Source organism: Agelaius tricolor, unplaced genomic scaffold (genome assembly GCF_023055355.1).
Source record: "Agelaius tricolor isolate 1412-34295 unplaced genomic scaffold, bAgeTri1.0.p SCAF_1, whole genome shotgun sequence".
In the NCBI taxonomy this organism is placed as follows: domain Eukaryota; kingdom Metazoa; phylum Chordata; class Aves; order Passeriformes; family Icteridae; genus Agelaius; species Agelaius tricolor.
In genome coordinates this window covers 29,867,438-29,883,701 of record NW_027269261.1, presented here as the reverse complement: position 1 = coordinate 29,883,701, position 16,264 = coordinate 29,867,438, and the positions used below count along the sequence as shown (strand labels likewise).

General features: G+C 39.6%; 1 protein-coding gene across 3 annotated transcripts in view; it reads left to right on the top strand.

Annotated features, from left to right (window-relative positions):
• Positions 1–16,264, top strand: part of DAAM2 (dishevelled associated activator of morphogenesis 2) — a 209,273-nt gene that overhangs the window by 112,868 nt on the left and 80,141 nt on the right. The window lies entirely within an intron of this gene.

Here is a 16,264-nt window from a genome sequence, read left to right as displayed (position 1 = left end):
AGTACACAACAATAGTGATGTCTTAGAACTTGGTAGTTCAAGGTCTTCCAGAGTTTGTAGGAAATGTTCCACAGTGCACTGGAAAGCAAGGAGCACCTGCTTATAACGCTTCTCCCTTCAAGGTCTTCAAATTTCTGACAAACCAGTAAAGGGATGATAAATCAGAGGCTGATCAATTACACTAATCTTTTGTTGCTGGCAGAATGATGGGCAAGTGAATGGATAAGCTGTGTCATTGCTGTGAAACTTCTAAACAAGGAATTTCTGCAGTAATGTGGCATTGGAAGAGTTTTGCTGCTCTAGGAAACATAAGGTCAGAAATGAAGATAACTCCAATAGCATGTATTTGTTAGCCATACATGTTAGGAGGAAAAAGTTGTGGTGGGTTTGTTGGTTTATTTTATTTCCCAAGTGTGCACGTCATGCTATGATAGCATCAGTCTTTAAACATAAGTCAGCATAACAGAAGGTACAAAGGGAGGTTTAGACTTCAATACTGAACTGGGCAGATGTAAATCCTGTGTTTGCTGCCTTTTTGTCTCCAAGTGGGGGCAGTGAGCTTTCTTACCATGTAATTAAAGAAAACTAGTCCAATCAGGGTGTTTCACCTTCAGGGTTTTTTTGTTGGTTGGTTGGTTTTGTTTTTTTTTAACTTCCAACAGGGAAGTTAATAGAAATCAATTAATTACAGTGGCTCTGAGCTAGCAGTAGAGCACAGGAGCAGTCTAAGCTCCATTGTCTTCAGTGCTATCTCCATTCCTTTTTCCTGCTGGTACACAGTGCTTGCAAGTGGAGGGAAGGTGCAGGCTGCTGTGATTAATGTCTGCTTTATATTTTTGCTGGCCAGCTCAGCTGGGTTTTTCAGCTCTGGTAGGAGAGGATCTATTGGTTGCTGTCGTAGAGATATCTTACTTCCCAGACCAGTCAGTCTTGGCAAGAAGATTTGGGCTTTAATGTATTTAGTATGTTGGTTGGATTCACTGTTACATTGGGGATTTGGGTTTTTTTGGGGTTTTTTGTTTGTTTGTCTGTTTTCCCCTGTGTTCTACAGCAGTGGCTTTGCTGTAAGAATCTTAAAGAAGCTGCATACTGGAAAATCTTCATAATGCACTTATAATGCAACTTCAGTTAGCTGAACTCCAGCTATCCAAAATGATGTGCTAACTGGATGGGATACCATTGCCAGAAGTCTATTCATAACATTGTAGATACTTTCAATTACTTGAAACCTTAACTGTCCAGTGTTATTCACTGTTTCCCTCACAGGCAGTCAGATGATTGGTGATGACATCTCTCTCTAGCCCACTGCCTAATCCACCTATCATTGTTGTTTTGCAGTGACAGAGAAGCCTTTGCCAGGCTTCACCTGAAAGCAAAGCCCCCTTTTCCCTGAAGAATTTTCAGTATAATTTTAGCCACGAAGGGGCCAATTTCTTAGTTGGCAGAACATTTCCAGCTACCCAGGAGGGGCCCCCAGAGGGCTCTGTCTTGCTGATGTTGGGCTCTTGGCAAGCAGGGCCCTATGCTTTGAGATATGGGAAGTGGAAACAAATCAATTACAAGGTCAAGAAGTGCAGACTGAGCCAACTGTTCTCAATTGTTAATCTCAGGTGCCTTTTCTAGTCTGAAAATAATGGAAATTCAGAGCTTCCTGATGTGCTCTAAAGGTGATGAGATTAGTGGGCTGCCTTAAATAAGCAAATGTCACTTGCAAAAATGAAGATTAGTCATTGTTGTAGACACACATTTATCTTGGCAGTCAGATGTTAGATGTAATCTTCTATGGTATTTGATTCAAATGTGGTGGCAGAAAGTCACTATTGTATTACAAAACTCATTCCACCTGTTCCTATTATCAAGCCTTTCTGAAGAAATGGAGGAAGGCAAGTAGGTCTGTGCACTGAAAGTTGTGTGCCAGGGGCACAGCTTGCCAGTCAACAGCCCACAGTAATCAAAGGTGGCTGAATTCTGAACTGAAATTTCATAATTGTGAGTGATACCTACGGAGTAGCATTCACAAAGTATTTCACAGCCATGCTTGCTTTGGTCACTTTTGGCTATTCTGGGTTCATATTTGAGACCGTTAATATTAAAAACAAATCACTGATTATTTGACCTGAAAGAGTAGCTCTAGCTAGCAGCTCTAGTGGGTGCTTTGCTCTCATTGGTGGAATAGCTATTTATAAGGAATGAAGGCTGGTCTGTTGGAAAATGTTAATGTCTTCCCAATATTAGCTGTTTTCTACCTTGACATTAATCAGTACAGGATTGACAATGGGAAATGGAGTTGGCTTGATTTGCATCAGAGGAATCACTGATTAGTCACCACTGATGGCATCCTGACCCTCTACCCAAACCACCAGTACATGTTTTAGATTGCCTCTTCCTCTGTAGAAGGAGCTTCCACTGATATTATTAAGTAAGGCCATATGTAGAAAACACAAATTATAGTATCCTCCCTAAGTTCAGGTACTTTATTCTGGTTTTGTTTAGAATAATCTTCATGTCTCACCATAAGCGGAAATTTAAACTTACATAAAACACCTCTGTAACTCCTCTCTCTAGATTTGCTACCAGATACAAGTTTTGCAGGAATTAAATCAAGCACTAGACCAAGATTTCAAAGATATTTATTTACAAATTTTCAATGTCAAAGTTTAAAAAACCAGTGTTCTTCAGTGCTGTTTTACCAGGAGCTGACACTACCATACATAACCTCATTAAATAGCAAGCAAATAATTATATGGAACGAAAAAATTGTTACCTCATTTGTCTCATCTATAAACAAGCTCATATTGGGATCCCAAAAAGTGTAAAAAGCGCAGGTATTGCACTGCTTCAGCACACATTGCTTTGGATGCAGCCTGTGTTTCTAAGAATGAGCCCTCATTGTGCAGGCCATAGCTCATTGCCTTCTGAACAGCCCTACAAGCTGTTAGACTTACTGCTATTGGAAAGCAAGTCAAGTTGTTTTCTTTTTATGGCCTTTCCTGCCTCCAGAGACTAATTTGTATGACTTTGGCTGAGCAGATTTTAGTAGCAAGCGCACACATTTTGCACAGTTAAACAAGTTAGGTTTTTTTTTCCACTTCTGTCTTTCATTGGAAAGACAGGAAAAAAATTGGTAGCAAAGCTTTTTCCAAAGTAGAGTCAGACTGGACTAGCTGTATCATACAGCTTCTTTCCAATCAACCAAAAAAAAAAAATCCGAACAAAAATCTCCATCCTTCAATTCTAATAATATATTGAGATCTCCAAAATATTTCAGTGTTATCTTGTACTCTTGTGATTTTAGTGGTATCCTAGAATAGTTGCTTTGAGTTGATTGTGCTTTATCTACTCAAGTGAGATTATTTAAACTCAAGTAGTGAGGTAATTAGCAGCACACTGAAACTTTCTGGAAGTAGACATTCATGGTATCTGAGAAGAAATGCATACTTGTAATATGTAAATTTATTCTACTTTTTCTATTATGGGAAAGAGATTCTCCACAATAGCAAACTATGATATAAAAATTGAGGAAAATTTACCTGAACCATAGTCTGTAACAGCCAATATGCAGAAAATAAAAGAATATTCTTCATGACATCATCCTCTGCAATTATTTTTTAAAATATCTATTAATTATATTTTTCATCTACCTGATGACTATAAAAACTAATAAGCTGGATATGAAATTAGGAGTCAGGAAACTCCTTGGTTCCAAAATGTCTTTGATTTAAATTGTTTTATACTTTCAAAGAATTGTCATTGTTATGTTTATGCATAAATGCTTTTCTCTCTACCTGAAGGAAAGATGATTTGTGATGACATAGGTAGTTAGGAAACTTTTGGAAGCATTTTGGCCATGCCATTGTCTTACACCCCTTCCCTGCACTATTTACACATGCCTTGGATGCATACAGCATTCCTTTCCCCTTTTCCCATTTTTTTTTCTAAGATATATGCTGAAATATCTGAATATATTTTCAGATCAAGCACTGTTCATTCTTTTTCTTTTCTGCATGTACCTGTCTTCTATGATGATCTTGTGGTGAAGTTTCTGGGTTTGGGTGAGCCCACTGTAAGGAGCAGGAAGGACAGAGTAGAAGGCACTTTTGTGCACTGAACAATCATTAAGGAGTCCAGGTCCTTTGGGCTGAGGTCACAGATCACTGCTGAACCACTGAAGCTGCAGTCCAGGTGCAGAACACCCCAAGTGTCCTCCTAAAACCTCTCTCACAAAGAAGCACCATCACTTTGCATTCAGTTCTCTTTTCCTAACATCAGGGCTGCATCCTCATAGGCTTTGAAATACTCTTGAGAATCCTAGCCTTAGTGGGACATCAACTTTTAGTAGGTTTACTGCCGTCTTTTTATACCATTTGCAGCTCATTTTCACAAACTCCCACTTTGGTCCCGTGTTGCCTGTCTAGCATTATTGAAGATAATGTCTACATGTCTGGTTTGGGCCTTTTTTCTTTCTTTGAGAGTTTCTGTTTGAGCTTTGCCCTTGAGGTTTGCATTGTCAGCAAAATGTCCCCATAAAAAGTATAGCTTGATATTGTGCAGCTGGATATAGAGTAAGATACTTAGATCCCTCCAGCAGATTTCAAAGCTGCTTTTGCAGCTTTTTATATAATTACCATAGCCTACCAGGGATGAAGGACAGGATGGATGCAAATATAAAATCTGGAGTCTTCTTTGCCTTTAGGGAAACCTTTCAGAAGTGAGTGAAAATTTCTCCACGTACTGTTTGCTCTAGGGCTGCTGTGCATCTGTGGTTTTTCACTGTGAATCATAGTTTCAGATTGGTTAAGATGGAGAGACAGTTAGTTAGTGAAATATTTCTGTGCCAAAGTGAACTGGTGGCAGGGCTTTTATTGCAAACCCTGAGGTCTTCTCTTTGCATTTAAGTCTTCATATGGAGGTTCTAAGAGCAGGAGACTGCATTACACTTGATGTATTTAGATAGGAATTCACTTCTTCAAGTTCCTGCTTTAAAGTAGGAGATACATATTGAGATTACAGAATCAAAAAATGGGTAGGGGACCACAGTGGGATCGTCTGTGGCAAGCAGGGTCATTCTAGAGCATGTGGCCAAGGTTGCATCTGGACCATTATTGAATATCTCTATTGAGGGAAACTCCCCAACTTTTCTGGATAACTTATTCCAGTGCTTGATCACCCACACAGTAAAGAAGTTCTGCCTCATATTTAGGCAGAACTTTAGGTGGAACTTTCTGTGCAGCAGTTTCTGCCTGTTGCCTCCTGTCCTATTGCTCAGCACCACAAAGAGCTTGGCTCCATCCTCTTGACATCCTCCCTTCAGATACTGATAGGCATTGGTAAGATCCCCTCTCCATCGTTCCTTCTCCAGGCTGACCAGGCCCAGCTCCCTCAGCCTTCCCTGGTAAGAGAGATGTTCCAGTCCCTTAATCATCTTTGTTACCCTCCACTGGACCCGCTTGGGAGCTCCACATCTCTCTTGTACTGAGGAGCCCAGAACTGGACACAGCACTCCAGATGTGCCTCACCAGGGCATGAGCCACAAGACACACTGCTGGTTCATGGGCAGCTTGTTGTCCCCCAGGACCCCCAGGTCCTTCTCCACAGAGCTCCTTTCCAGCAGGTCAGTCACAGCTGTCAGCCGTGTGCTGGTCCGTGGAGTTGTTCTTCCTGAGGTGCAGGACCCTGCACTTATAGTTTAATTTCAGACAGTTCCCCTCTGCCCATCCCTCCAAGCTGTTAAGGTGCTTCTCAAGGGCTGCACAGCCCTCTGGGGTATCAGCCACTCCTCCCAGCTTTGTGTTGTCAGTGAACTTGCTGAGGAGGCATCTGCTCCTTCATCCAAGTCATTGATGAACTTGTGAAACAATACTGGGCCCAGTATTGAACCTTGGGGACGCCACTGGTGACAGGCCTCTAACTAGACCCTGGGCCACTAGATCCCTCTGGGATCTGCCATTCAGCCAGTTCTGAGCTATTCAGGACATGATACATTTTCCCTAAAGAAGAGAGAAAATGGTTCTTCATCTGGTCTCATTTAGCGATATAGTATGCCAGATGAAGATCACACTATTGTGTTGTCTGAATGTGGGTTTTTGGTTTTGTATTGTCTGTTCTGAGCTACGAAAGCCCTTTGGGGTTCATCCTTTCTGTATGAAGACTGCCAAGCACGTGGTTGTCCCATAATAAATGAAGTGGGTGGTTTGAAGTTGTATTGTTTTCAATTCTATCTTCTTGCATTATTTTTTCCTCTTTGAAATACTCTTAGAGTCTGTTATTGATTTGGAATATTAAACTGTTTTGGTAATGGATTTATAGCTTTAAGGAGCATTTAATGTGTGCCTTATAAGTTCCTTTCTTTAGAGTTGTTGTTCCATATGTGGTATCTGGGAGCAGCAGACATGAACACAGAGGATGGTTTCCTGCAGTATTTGAGAAGCCATTTGTAAGGACTCACAGTTTGATGAGTCTTGGATGTGACTTCATGAGAGATTTTCTTTCAGCTCTGCAGGAAGTGTTGAAGGGGAGTATGAGTGGATGTGGGGGTGGGTACTTTTACTCTCTCTTCCCTGGGAAGTCTGGAAAACACAGGGTGACCCTCACAGCACGTGTGATAGCTTAACAGCAATAGCAGTTGGTGGGCAGTAGGAGGCTGAAGAAGCTGTGTGGGATTTTGAGTGCTTAGTGTAAGCAATCTCTCAATTAGCAGTATTGATGATTAATCGATGAGGGTGTCTCATGGCCACAGGGCAAATGCCAGCAAAGTCACACTGGATATGAAGAATTATACTTTATCTGAAGTCTTTGGTACATCAGAAAATTGTTTCTCTTCCTACCAATGCTTTGGAAGTTTGTGGCTGAAGTTCAGCTTCAGTCAACATTTTACTTTAACTCAATATTGAAACCTTGACAATGACCTGAACAACCTTAACAAACTTTGACATCAGCTCTGAGTGGGTCCCGTCTTCTCAAGGCCCCTTCCATCCTAAATTGATTTGTCATTCTCTAAACTGTTCATAAATCAAACTAAGAAAGCAGCTGTATGGCCCTATAAAGAAAGGGAGCATCAATAAGGCTTAATGCAACCTCCTGTATGCTGTCCTGTATTACTGCTGTGAGGTCATCTCCTTGCAACAGGCAGTAGCAGATGCTATTTGGTTCCCTCTCAGTGCCTGGGATCCATGGTTTCTTTTTGTCTGGGAAGATTGCATGACTTCCTTAGCTTAGAAGGCTGCTGGTGAAACAGTCTGAAATGTAGAATCACTCAGATTAATTCCCTGAAGATAGACTTGCCTTCAGTTTGCCTAGGGCTCACTGGAAATCTCATAATGCTGGGAAATCACAGTGGGAGGATGTTGCCCTTTGCAAACCACGGCATTCCTTCAGCTTGATGTTTGGAAAATGCCAGCAATTGTGGAGTTAACTTCCTTTTTTCCCACCAGCATCTGTTCCTTTTTCTGTTAGCAGAATGACTTCATGCTCAGATGTTTGGAATGATTTGTTAGCTTGATGCTGACATTGGGTCATTTTGGTATCTTTAGTCTAGGTATGGAAGAAAGGCAAAAGACTTCAAAAATTACTTTGCTATAAATGCAAGTAGGCTTAAGAAAATTAAATTCAGAAACTCTGGAATTCAGAAACTCTGGCCTATGACAAGTACAGGACTTAAAACAATAAAATGCTGCAAGAGTGTCACTAATGCAGCAAAACCGCACATTTCCTGATTAGTGGTGTACATGGGCCTTTTCAGTGTGAAAGAGCTGTTTGATTGATGGTACCTGCTAATGTGTGTCATTGGCTGAAGCACTAGCTCCCAAATTTGGGCAGCACCATTAACACAATGTAAAGTAAAGCCTAAAATTATATACATCTCCTTCTACATCTTTTAATGCAGAGAATGTGTTCTCACTGGAAAAATAAAACTGGGGATTCATGTAAGACACCATCTCATACTTTTATAGTTCCATATGATTAATTTAGAAATTTTATTTCACATAATTATAATATAAATTTGTTGATGTTGCCCAATTATTTTTTAAGCAGGTCAGCATACTTGAGAAGAATCATTGCCTCTTTTTTATGGTTTCTCTTGGACCTCCTGTAATTGTTTCTTCATGTGTTTTGCTTCTGTAGTAAAGACCTCAAAGTGTGTACTTGAAGAAACATTATAATAGGCTTAATGATGTTAGAGACTCCTCTTAACTTTATTTTCCTTGAAGTCACTCTTGTAATGGTTTAAAGTGTAAGTTTAGAGTCAAGAAGGCAAAAATGCATGCACAATTCAGAGGATCTACCATTATTACAGCTTGGAATTGTGACACCTAAAAGACCACATTGTAGTGGACGTAAGAGGAGATAAGTTTTTCCAAGTTGTCTGCTTTATTTGGTTTATGTTTTCTACGTTGCAATGCCAACAGTTGCAGATTCATTTATTTATCCTAGCGTAAGAGGTCACCTTGGGTCAGGGTCTTGAAATTATATATTTATTTATGTATAATTGAAAAGTATTTTCTTCCCTGCCCCCCATGGGAACAGCATGGAATATTTTTAGTTCCTTCCTCCCTCTCCTCTCCAACAAAAAAAAGCTTAGCTGCTCCATAAAAAAATGCCTTCTTACCTCCTTAGTCAGACTGCTGAAGATGTCAATGCCATAAACTTGCCACGGTATTTGCTGTAGATATTATGAGTATGCAGAATTTGTGTGTCCGTCTTGCAGGTCTGTGTTTTTCAGGTGAGCTAGTACTAGAGTTCTAACTTCCACTGAAGTTAGAACTCAACACTAATCAAAAATCAGGCCCAAAATAGTCCTGAGTTAGAAAATTGTCATCATCATGCCTAATGCTGTGTTTTGCATTTGGCTCGCCTTCTGTGGGTGTTTTGGGAGGACTCAGTGGAAGCAGATTTGACCCTAGCATGAAAAAAAAGGAAGAAAAAAGAGAAACATTTATCCAGCTGTCATCCACTAACATGGTGTAATTCGATGTACTTAAGAACAAAAATAATGGCAAGCAGTCCAGTTCTGCTGCATGGGAAGTACATGTAAATGCTGATACCACTGGATTATGTTCTGTCCTTGTCTGTCCCCTTGCACAAGTTATGATTCTTCACAATCCAAGTATGAGCCCATCCTGCTAATAGCATGTAATAATAATAATAACGATGATAACGATAACAACATATACTCTCTACAGTGCTGTTCTCACCATTCAGATTATTGCTTTGGTGGATATGCAAGAGCAAAGAACGTATAAATAACAAATATGTTTCTGTGGTGTTTGAGAAGCAAATTTGGCAGAGATGACTCTGAACTTCACTGAGTGTTCATGACCCTTAAAAAAAGTATTAGTGAATACTGAGCAGGAAGAGTTGCTGAATTCCTATCTTTTTAGTGAGAAGTTTAGAAATGGACACAGTAAAGAGTTGTTGTGAGAATATAGTGACAGCCATGAAGAGAAAGAAAGGAATTGCCTTCTACTTTCTGGAGAGTTACTTAGTTTTCATCGCAGTCAGATGTGAGAGTTTCATTGATGTGCCTTAATTGAAGTGAAAGTTGCACTGTCTTCCATGATAATTCAGTCATGTTGAAAGGTACTTGGTACCCCAAACACTTTGCTGATGTACTAAGTGAGAGAAATGAAAGCTGGGAGAAACAGTTTTACCTGATTTTTTGGAAAGGGTGGAGATGAAGCACCTGAGTGATACATCAAATACTGGGCTAGCGGCTTAAGAGCTGTGGGCCCCTCAGACTGTATTTATTTCCTTTGTTTACTTGTCCAACAACTCCTAACTTTTTTTTTTTGAATAGTGAAGGGCTAAATGATGGAGAAAAATGAAAAATACATTGGCTGCCCTGGCCGTCTTACTGTCATAATTCTTAAAAAAGGGCCCCGAGCAGAAGTGAACTAAAGTGTCACTGGAAAAACAGACAGTGTACATGTTATGATCAGTGAAGACAAACCTTTTAGAACTTGGTATTAAAAAATTCTCTTGTGTGCTTCCAGAAGGACTTGTCCTAAATGTCTCTGCTGGCTGTGTGTAGGTGTGTCCTTGGTAGTTCTGTGTCTCTGAGCACAGTAAGTGACATTTCATTCCCATCATCAAGCATCATTCAGGGTGTTTGCCATGAATCGTAGGTGACTTCATTTTATTTACAAAAGATTTGAAGTCATTGCTTGTTGGAGATAAACAGTAGGACAAAAAGATAAACTGGGAGGCTCAGTTACACAGTCTGGGCCCTTCTGTGGCTTTTTACATAGCCTAAAGAGTGCCAGGAGGAGGAGGAAAGGAAGTGAAGAAGGAGGCAGTCCAAGTGACAACATTCTAATGTGGTAGGAATACATTTTAAAACAGTGCTGTTGGAAAGGAGACAAGGTAAGCGGGTTGGGGAAGGAAAAAGTCCCTTTCCGTGTCCATGGAATGTTGACTGTAACCTGAACGGGCTTAATGGAAATGTACACACAGTACCTGTATAAACACAGAGTAAACAGTAGAAGGGACAATGCAGAGTTTAGTTGTTAACAAAGCAATAGAATATGTCCTGCCACTGCTGCTTAGTGCTTGCTGGGATAATGACAAATTGTTGGCTTCACCTGCCGCAGATTGCACACATTACTGCAGGATGTGACCTCGAGCTTGCTGCAGGCTTGTGGGAACAGAGCTGTGCTTCAGGAGTGCAGCCTTAATCCACAGCCACACACCCCCTGAGCAGGCCATGTCCATGAGAAACATTTTGTTGTCTTCTGAACACCCTCTGGGCAGAATGATCATGCCTCAATCTTCTGGCTGGTAGGATCCTCCCTAGTGGACACTTTCCTTCACATCCAAAAGGAATGGATGGGCTGAGGAAAGGTAGACTCCTGGGTATGTGTTCATTGAAAATGCAGGGAATTCATGGATCCCCCTATTTGGCAGCTCATTATTTACATTATACACTTATCAACAGCAAAATATCACACGTGTGAAAAGTAGAGCACGTAAAAAGTATTAAACATTAATGTGGACTTCAGGTAATATTACAGAAGGATCTTTATGCAGCAACAGAGTCAGGTGAACTTACTCAACAAGAGAACAACTTCCATGGCAGAGGCTAAACATTCAGCAGTGAAACAATGTTTAATATTACACTTCAACAATACATTTCAATAATTACACTTCAATTTGGCAAGAAAGCTTTGTCCTGAGGGCAGAAATCACTGAAGAATTCAGTGACCTCAGCTGTACAATTAGGTAGTTCTGTAAAGGTAGGGGAGAGATATCTTCATGGTCACTTCACACACTGTACCCCTAAAATAATGCCTGGTGATGGTGGGATTCTCATCCTATAGCAGGGCTGAATATGTTTGAAGAAGGACAAGCAGGCTTGTATGATCTGTAAGTGATAAGAAGAGGTTACTGCAATCAGTGCTGGCAGCAAGTTTACATTCATCTGTATTGAGGAGAATGATAAGACCCCAAAGAGAAGAGTAAGTGGGTTCTTAAAACTGGATGTATACTATACAGTCCTGCTAAAATATAAAGTTCCTTAAAAAGGACTCTCTCCATCAATAATCTATTGTTAGTCTTATCCCAGAAATGCTCATTGTAAGCTTAATCTTGGTTTAAACACTACATTAAAATATACATTAAAATCAGTGGTTGAGAATTATGAGGTTTCAAACAACACTAATTCTTATCTTCAGGTCAAAGCAATGCAGTGACCACTTTTCTGCCTGCCAGTTTTGCTACTCTATTTTCTGTGAGAAACTTTCCCTGTGTGTATATGCAATGGATGTCCTGTGTTTTCTGGAGGACAAGAAATAAAAGTATAGCCTTCATCACCCATAGACTGATATCAAAATCAATAATTGATTTGAAGGGGCTTTGAGTTTTAGAGGAGGTTGGAAATGACACATCATGTGTGGTATATAAGGTACAACTTCAGGAGATTCTGTATCTTTGAGTGCTCAGGAAGAAGAAAAAAGTGAGAGATGGCATAGTTAGTACCAAAAAAATTATATATATAACTTGACTGGAAGGTTTACAGACCTGGTAGAGCCAACCAACTTTCAAAAGTTACTAATGATTCATTTTAATTTTCAAAGGCTGGTCAATTTCTGCAGAACTGAAGCTTCTTTCAGTATTAGGAAATGCTTTCTAAGCAGGAATCCTCATTGTTCATAGATGTATGCCTTTTTTACTTTTATACTTTATTTTTTGACAGTGAGTTCTACAATTTGACAGTATTAGGTATTTTGTAATATAAATAATAATCTGAAGCCTTTCATTATTTCTTTGAAAGAATTGTTAATAAGCAGCATCAGAAGTCGTAATTAGGTTTGTCAAGTTACTGGCCAGAGCTCAGGCTAAATGAAGCAAAAAAAGAAAAAAAAGAAGAAAAACATCCTATGATCAGTTAAGGAAAATACCTCTGTGTCATAATGCAATGAACTGTAAGTATGTATGGATATACCTGACCTTTGTGAGAGGCAATTAGAACTCCTCAGTTGCATGCTCCAACTGGTCATTAATGAATATTCTTCTTTAGTAAGTAACACAGTAGACTGCTTTTGTGGCAGAAGGGTTATTATCTGCACATCAATAGCTTAATTCCAGGGAGAGAAGTAATGTTTGTTTTTCTCAATCTGGGTAAATTGTGCTTAAAAGGCTTGGATATAGCTTCCTTCCCAAAACTCTGAGACTATTTGTGTAAATGCTAGTCATGAAGTCTGAGAAATGGAGCAGTGACCACATCTGTCTAGTGAATGGCTCAGTCCTATGATCTGTGCTGTTTCAAAATTAGCATCTCTTGGGACATGGTTGGCTTTTTGGAGGCATAAACTGTCTGAAAAGCTTCGACACATGTCAGCTCCACTTCTGAATTACCATTTTGTCCCACAGCAGATCAAACACATTTTGTGTCTTTTAATGAAAGCACTTTTTATTTGTGATACTTTGGCTGCTCTGAACTGCCACATAGCCAATAGATTGGACAGTGTGTTAATAAACAAGTAAATGTTTCTTTGAAAGCTGAACTTCTTAAAAGTGAAGGAAAGTCAGTAAGTCAAACATGAAAAAAGGGAGAACGGTGATTTGAATGAGAGTGCAGTACAACTTATGTGGATTGATTCTTGGCTGTAATTCAGATTTCCTGTGTAACTGGGTACTGTGTAATTGTCTGCATCCCATTTTTCCTGTTTCTGCTGATCTCACTGATAGAGACACTGAAAAACCCAATACATTAATCTCTTGAAGGACCTTTGTCAGTGTGCAGTGCAGAGTGATGCAAGACTGATTCAGCACTAATAGCAGATGTTGTGATGAGCTGAGTCTTTACATCTCTGAAGGGAAAAGAGTTGCACTTGTGGGAAATGAAGAACAGTAATAACCATCTTCCACCCTTCAAGCAAACAAAAACCCCACCTTGTTTTTAGGGCCAAAATATTCATGTGCAAAGCAAGGGTCACACCCTTCGCTTTGAAACAGAACATGGACACGAGTCTGAATCCCACATGTCTCAGATGACCGTTTTAGCAGCTAAGCTGTTATTGTGAAGAGTGTGAGAGGGCTTCAACAAGAACCTGAGAATCTTTATCCAGCAAAGTTTTCATCTTAGTTGATGTAAGTCATGTTAAAATTTCAGTCAACAGTCATTAAAAAAAATCCAAACACCCCCCAAAAAAAGTCCTGATTTGTAATCAGGGTTCCAATTACCATTGTTTTTCATTGGGAAATTTGAAAAAAAAAATGCAGGGCTGTGAAAAATAATACGTTTTAGTTTTTTCTAAATTTTGTAAGTTTCTTGTAATGACTTGAACTCCATGATTTATATTTTTTGAGCTATATGTGATGGTGCTGACCTTTCAAACCAGGTAAAATAACTCGTCTTTCAGCTCTGTAATGGACTTGAGAGATGTGTGAAGGCTGTTGAGAGGAGGAACCACACTAACCTTACTGTGGCTTTTGCAAGGAAATGCACTTGTTTGTGACCCCAGTATAAACTTGAGCATGCAGTGTCTGGACATGATGCAGTGAACAAGCTTGGACAGGAATTTATATCACAGTGGCCTCATTTTATATTCTTCATCTATGTTTGCACATTGTTTTTATTGATACAGAGGGGAGCTCAGTGAACAGCGTCATGGCTTCCTGTCCAAGAAAGGTTTTAAACCCACATTTTCTAGCATCAGATGTGTGGCTTATTCCCATCCTGTTCTAAGCAGTGCAAAACAGTAAGGTCAGCTCTCTGCCCTACTGAAGAGGCAGGATTGAGAAGGAAGTCGTGTTGCTAATGAATAGATGTCATCCCAAGAGTACCCATGCTTGTCCTGTGACATCTGTAACAGAGGATGCTTTGACATGCTCTGGAGAGCTGCTCAATATTTATGGAGCTGGATTGGTGCAGAGTGAAATAGCAATGTGTCATCACTGGAAACTGAAACCCAGTGTGCTTGCCCTAAAAGAGCTTCAATGCAGGCAGTTACTGTACAGGCTTTCCCTGTGCTGTTTCTTTCAAGACCCCAGTGATCTTGAAAAACACCATATAAACCATGTCTTCATTTTCATGATCCACTCAGCGATGAATATCTGGCATTTCTGCATGATCTTTGTAACACTAGTGTTAGATGCTTCTTTTTAGTGAGTTTTGCAACAAAAGCAGTGGTCTACAATGCTTGCTTGAATATGTTATGGCAGTCTTTGGATTGCAAATGCTTGTCCCACTGACATGGGATCCTGTAGAAGTGTCTGGTCTCAAAGAACAGCTTACCCAATGGATCAGGTCTCCCAGAATCTGCAGAAATGGCTTTTGGGATCAGCTGAGCTGTGCACACTTTGCTTTATTTTCCTTCATTTTTGATTGGTTCAGATGGTCCAAATATTTGCAGAACTCCATTAAGTCCTAGTTGGGATGAAGTCATAAGTTCCACTTTCCACCAAGTCATGGAGCCTGTCCAAATTAGTGTCAAAGCCTATATAATACCTTGGCTATATTGCAGGCTTGTATAGTATCAAGATCCTGTTTTCACAGCAGTTACATAGTTGTTACTTCAGTGAAGAATGATATGGCCCCTTATAAAGTGCACAAGCTGACGCCTGTTTTTTAATGTAATGTTTACACTATTCAAGGAGCTAAAAGAAGGCTTTGCTTTAATAGATTCCTTCAGCTAATGTTTTTCCTTATACAGATGGGTTATTGTTTCCAGCTTTTGATACCTATGCAGCTTTATATATTAAAGGTCTATTTTTTTTTCTGTTGGTTGGTTTTTTGCCCTTCTCTCTGCTCCTGGAGCAAGGGAAAGGTTTTGCCAATACCTTCAAGTTGCCTTGAGGTTTTCTCTGAATATGTTAAAAAAAAAAAAAAGCCAACAAAAGAGCAACCCAACAACCTGGTTTTGCACCCCACACCACAGATTTAATTGCTTTTTATTTTCAATTCATCTTCCCCTTCTTGACAGAAAGCCTGGTGCAGCAATCTTTTAGCATGGACAGAACTTACATAATTTAGCCAGTTAAATGTTTATTTGTTTTGGGTTTTTTTCCCCAGCTGCTCTGATGTTACAGGTGTCAACGTGACTCTCTGTTAAAATGTCACTCAGGAGATTTCTGTAAATAAGTCTAATGACTTCATGGGGCAGGAAAAAAATCTACACACTCAAGTATAAATAGCTTTCTGAGACTTCATATTGAAACAGAATGCCAGGTTTTATCCACATTATCATCTATCCTAGCAAAGTAAACCACACATTGACAACCATAAAATTCTGGTGTGAGCAGGGAGTGTGCAAGACCGCTGAGATTGAATGGACTCTTTTGCTTAATATGGTTCCAGACCAAAACAACTTCAGAAAGTGAAGATTGCTTACTGGGGTATCTGTTAAATTTTTTTTTACCTCAGCAATGTACATCTTCTGTCTGGACTTTAGTTGAGGAAAAAATCTTACACATTGTGTTCCACTGAAACAATTTTTTTCTCCGGTTTTATTTAAAAAAAATAAGACTTAGATTAAGATTTCAGACCAAGGACCTAGCCTCATTGTCAGGCTAATCATATATACAGATACAATTTAGGGCATCAGAATCTTCTTGTCATTGGTTCTGATTGTGAGATTTCTAGTGTTTTAGGTTCAGGTAGGAAATTGTTCAGAATTCTGATTTTTTTTTCTAGTGTATCTAACCTGATGCTTTTCAGTCTGCACGTTTAACGAAGATATCTAGAAATGTTATTTGTAGCATTCAAGCATTTATACTTATTTTTTCCCCCTAAAGAATCTTAAGGACAAGAAGTATTGTAGCTTATTTT